This window comes from Arvicanthis niloticus, chromosome 1 (genome assembly GCF_011762505.2).
Source record: "Arvicanthis niloticus isolate mArvNil1 chromosome 1, mArvNil1.pat.X, whole genome shotgun sequence".
Classification (NCBI taxonomy): domain Eukaryota; kingdom Metazoa; phylum Chordata; class Mammalia; order Rodentia; family Muridae; genus Arvicanthis; species Arvicanthis niloticus.
In genome coordinates this window covers 34,933,076-34,939,075 of record NC_047658.1, presented here as the reverse complement: position 1 = coordinate 34,939,075, position 6,000 = coordinate 34,933,076, and the positions used below count along the sequence as shown (strand labels likewise).

General features: G+C 34.8%; 1 long non-coding RNA gene across 11 annotated transcripts in view; it reads left to right on the top strand.

Moving 5' to 3' along the window:
- LOC143442527 (uncharacterized) overlaps positions 1-6,000 on the top strand; it is a 139,743-nt gene that overhangs the window by 32,801 nt on the left and 100,942 nt on the right. The window lies entirely within an intron of this gene.

Below are 6,000 nucleotides of genomic sequence, written 5' to 3'. Positions count from 1 at the left end.
AAGTTTCTGTAAGACTAAACCTAGTAATCTATACTTTCATAGCCAGATTGTGAACTCCTGAAATAGATAAACAACAAGAAATGATCGACAAGTACTTTTTCTATCTTTAAAGATATCAAGTTGCCAACAATATAAGTACCTGAAACCAAGAGGTCATCAAAGATAAAAGTATAAAACCAAAAGAAAGAGTATCTGGGGTTTTAGCTAGAGACTAGGGCAGACCTTAGGTATAAGGCAAAGAAGTCCCAAGAATATAAGGACTCTTCTGTCTCAGATATGATAAGCATCCAGTAGAGAGGTCAGGACTTAATGTGTTTCTTTCTTCAGGTTCCATTCCATGGCGCAAAGTCAAGGGGTTTACTCAATAAAGAAAAAAATTGTCTTTGATAAGAAACATTTTCATGACTTTTTGTGACTCTTCTGAGGTAGGATCATATACTCACTGGCAGGGCTACTGTATGTATTCTGAGGTGTCAGGAGGGAGAATATAGGAGTGGCTATTAAATTGACATTTTCATGTTCTACTTCAAGGCTTCTGGAGCTATTCTTTGCCATGTGGGCAGGCTTTCTAGGATGGGACATTATCTTGACATCATTTACCAATTCTCAGTCAGTCCTTATGAGCCCTTTGGAAAAAGGGAAGGGGAGATAATTAAGTTCATGCTTTGGGCATGGTACAAAAAGAGAACTGAGTGATAGGGATAAGAAGTGGTAAGATAAGTTTTTAATCACATGGGAAAGGGATCTGTGATGATTCTTCATTTCATTATATGAAACTATATATTCAAATCTGCTTAAATGTTAAAACACAATGTCTACACACAGACCAGCAGTGGTCATTGTCCATGCACAGTTTATCAAATTGAGACTGAAAAACTGTGACAAGGGCTTTCTTTGTTCTTTTCCATCATAGATAGGCCAAAATTGTGGAATTTGGAATATATGATAGGTACATGTAACCAAGGTAAAAATATTGGTTAAATCCTAAACTCTGCTTATTGAATAACTATTGTGTTTCCAAAATATATCTGATATGTAGGAGTGGTGCCCACACACTTGTTGCTTTCCAGGACTCAAGAGACCACAGGGCTAGTGTCAATGTCCAAGAGCTGTCAACTGAGCAAGTTGCAACATGAGACTTTTAGTTTTCCAAAATGTGAACAGGTTTTATCCAAGTTAGGTCCCATGAGCTACCTTGTCCCAATATTTTTGGAGATGTTGGATGCATGGTCTGATTGAATGAAGAAAGTTTCTTATTTGGAGGTCCAAGTCAGAGCAAATCAAAGGGGAGTGAGAAGAAAGACAGGTATAGATAAGCATGACTGACCAAGAGGCATATAGTTTTTCCAGGATCATTAAGGGCATAACTGATTTTAAGTGAATGTAAACTAGGAAAGTCTATGTGTAGATCTCAGGTTAATAATGGATTTTATTTTCCCTTCTTGGATTTTTGTACAGAAGTTTTTAGGATGAAATTTAAAAGTGGCAATTTTTTTCCTAGCCCATTTAGGTCCTGAATAATTGATATGGGGCCTTACAAATATATTCAATACTGTTCCGTCATCAGAGAAAGCCCCCATATATGTTAGTAGTTATTGGCCACAAAAACCTAGCAGTTTCTAAAACAGCAAAGTTGTTTGTAACAGGTTTTGGTTCTATTTAAGAAATGAATGAAAAGGTCCCATTGTTGAGGAAGTAGATTTCTGTGCCTATGGGGCTTGAGAAATATAATTTAACTCATACAAGTCTTAATTGCTATCAGGGAATTTGTGAGGTCAAATTTGCCAGGCCTATGTGTCTAGAATATTCTGTTTCTTTGGAGTTATTCACCACCTTTGTCTCTGACAATCTTTTTACATCATTTTTTTCTGCAGAAATTGTTGAGGCTTGAGCTGAGAGTTTTGCTGAAGACATCTCTTATAGGAGAAAGTACTTCAAAGTTTCTCATTCTTGACATATTGTACAGTTCTGAGTCTTCATATTATTTCTGTTCTACTATAAGTAAAAGCTTTGCTTATGATTGTTAAAAATATACATATCTATGGGAATCATTTTATTACTCCTTTTTTTTTTAGCAATATAATATTAGCAGGATTTTCCCACTTGGCCCCTGTCCCATATAGTCTAGTTTTTTTTTTTTTTTTTTTTTTCAGATTAACGATGTTCTCTTTGAGTTCTGATTTATGGATTGCATCATAAATTCATAAAAACAAATGATTACTCTAATGACATTTGTGCAATGAGTTAAACAGTGTATTTTACAGGCCTATCACTATTGTAGGTTACATAATTTTATATGGGTAGTATTGATGATTTCTTCTTTTTATCACTTATGTATAGGTGCCTCCTAATACCAGTATTTATAGTTGCTAATAGTGATGTTTCTAATTTTTCACCAGCTCACTTTTTTTATGCATAATGTCATCAATAAGTTGCATTTCTGGTAATAAGCCTCACAATTAAGTTGTATAGAATATCAGATATCCTTGACTATAGCCTGTGATGACTGTTTAGTCTATGTGACCCCATTAATGAAGGGCTCAAAATATAACCCATTTCCAATACTTGACATTTTACTTGGTGGTCTAAATGTTTAGTTGGGGACTATCCCCTTTTGTAAGGTGAATCTATTAAATTCCATTCTTAAATGTATACATTTTAGGAAGTTTTTAAGTATTTTTTATGTATTCATACATCAGTATATAATCTAATAATTACATACACCATTCCATTATTCATCCACATCTCAGCTCATATATGCTTCATTTGATTTCAAATTCTAGGAATATTGTTATGTGTTTTGAAATTACATACATAGTTACGTATATCTAATGACTGACTGCTAGATTCAAGAAATATTGAACATTCACACCCATCTCCCACACAACCCTACACACATACATGTGTGTGTGTTCATGCTCCTTTATAGTTTCTATTTAGTGCTGAATTCTTCAGATATTCTGTCCCTTCAAAGGCTTATTCTAGGAGAAAATTGACTTTCCATTTCTTAAACTCCATCATTACCCATAGCTCTTCAAGTCCCTTGTGATTTCCCCATATCTCCAATGGCATTTAAAGTTTCATCATATAATTCCTTTTTAGGAATGTATACGATTGCAATTTCATGTATACTATTTCTCTGTCATATACAGAAAGGTGTTTTTCTTAGAGCAGGCATATTGTTCCGTTGGATCTACAATATTTCTCCATCTCTTCCACAATATTATGAAGATTGAGAACTGATGTTTTTAAATTTAACAATTGATATTAGGCTTACCACAGGTGAATTTTGACTACTGGCATGATGTAATAGTCTATTTCTGCTGCAAAATGAAGTTGTTTTGCTGATGGTGAGTGTTACATTAACCTGTGGATATAAAGATAAATATTTAGAATGTGATTATAAATAACACTAGTTAAGTAAATTGATCATTGTAGGTTGTTTTCCAAGATTGGTTATCTCACTTTCTGTGGATAGTTTGCTAGGTTTGTAGTGTTTGGCATAATTCATTTCCTTGATCATATAAGATGACTACTTATTATCATGCACCTTACATTCGATCATAAACAATTCATGCATGACTTTGAATCCCTAAACCTCTATTACTGTGGTGAGGGTTTGGATTTGCAAAATGATGAAACTTAGTGGAAGTTGGTAAAATATTGACGCTTACCTATAGGTTTTAGAGCATTCTTACCTTTAGTGTTCACTTCAACATAGCATGGTGGTAAGGAGTAGACCAAATATAAAGTTGAGAAACACACAGGACTCTCTTTTCTACTTTAATATTGTAAGAAATTCTAAAATCAAACTTATTGTAAATGATAATAAGTGTAAATATTTTGTTAGAAGCTTGTTAGAAAAAATATTTTATTGTAGATGTACATTCTACATCTTGCATGTGATGTAGAATGTAGTGGAGAGTCCTCTGTACATCTGTTATTCCACAATCTGTGGCTCACAACAGAGCAGCAAGACACTTTCCCATTTCCTAAGATTTCAGAGAACCAACATTGAAACTTTAGAAATATCTCAGAGATGATCTTCAAGGTCATGGTAGAAAGATATTTCTGAATTATAGAGAGCAAAGATTCTTGTGCATCTTGAACTATAGCCAATGGGTTATGTTTTTCTTTTGAGGTCAAAAAATACCTGGGTCAGCAAAATAATTCTGCTGAGCTTCTGAGTCTGTTTCTAGAATGCACAGGTAAAAATTTGTGTATAGTGCTTTGGGCATGCAATCTCAGGGCATGCAGCTAAGATTGCTGAATTTTACTGGCCAGGCAAATCTAGATTATTTGGTGAGTTTTGGTAAATATAACTATATCAAATGAACCAAAGGTAGTAGGCACAACAGCAGAGTTGCACATGTGAGCTGTGAGCAGTTAAAACTGCATATACAAGACTTGTACCACATCAAGGTAGCTAAAATCTCAGCATGGCTGCTGGAATCTTCATGAAGTTGCACTCCTATTTTAGTTGTCATTGGCATTTGATGGACTGAGGGAAAAGGAAGAATTTGTTTTCTTCAGTAATATTTGGCCTCAGGAAACACCCAGCTTTCATTACAGATCCTTACATCTTTGAACACCTACATAGCCCTAAATCAACAAGTTGGCATTAAGAAGAGATGGAAACTGGGCTCCACAACTCTATAGTTTGACTGGTTATGGTTTTCTGAAATGATTGTTTTTTACAATGAGGAGTTTCTTTATGAATGGAGAAGTTTAAATTTATCTCAGCATATTCAGAAAAATGTTTATAAATTGTTGTTAGATTAGACTAATATACAATATTTTATTTTTAGACTGTATTATTGTTATATTTGATTAATAAGTTTAGGGTTGACAATTTTCCATTATCCATAACTTCAGTAGTAACAAGTAATTATCTAGGTTTCCAGTACTAGGCATTGACTTCCTCTGTTTGAACAGGCCTTAAGTGCAATTAGAGTGGTATAAGATGCCACACAGTTTTGTGTGGTACCACTGCACACATAGTGTTATTCTACTGTGCTGTTTATTGATGCACACATAGTTTTATTCTGCTGTGATGTTTATTGTTTATAGATATCATAGCTATGTGTGACTGATTGTCTTTCTTCATTGGAAGCTTGTTCATTATTTGTTTGTTTGAATATTTTGGCCATGTTCTTCTTTTTAAAAAATGTTTTATTTATTCACTTTACAACCCAAGTACAGCCCCCTTCCTACAAATCTCCCCATCACAGGCCCCTCATCCAGCCCTTTAACCACTGAGAAGTGGGAGGTCCCTCATGGGGAATCAACCCACCATGGCCCATTAAGTTACTGGTTCATTCTCTAGGAGGACCTGAGGCTCTGCTGGTGTTCCTTTGGTAATCCTATCCCCTCCAGGTTCCATCTCTTCTTCCACCAACTCTTTCACAATATTTTCTGAGGTCCATCTAATGTTTAGCTCAGGATGTCTGTATTTGTTTGGTCAGCTCCTGGGTTGACCTCTCAGAGTACAGTTATGCTAATTTCCTGTGCAAAAGTATAACAGACTATCATTAATAGTCTCAAGGATTGGTTCTTGCCAAAGGGATGAATCTCATGTTGGGCCAGGAATTTGTTGGTCATTCTCTAAGTCACTGTGACACATTTGTGCCTGTACTTTTTATAAATAAGACAAATTTGGGATTGAAGGTTTTATTGGTGAAATAGTGTCATTATCTTTTCACTTGGATAATTACCTGTCTATAGGAGGTACTCACTTCAGGGTCTATATCACCAACTGCTAGGAGTCTTAGCTACAGTAACTCTTATAGACTCCCATCCTAGGTTTCAAGTTCATAATAGATATATCCAAAAATATTCCCACATGTAATGCTCATGGTACAATGAAGTGAAATAGCAGAAAAATTGTAAGAGCCTGATGATTAAGGAGTTTTGTTATAATAATGTTTCTACTAATAATATTAGAAGCTCCATCAATTAATTTTAGTAACCTGACCATCCAAAATTGAGCTAAACTTGATG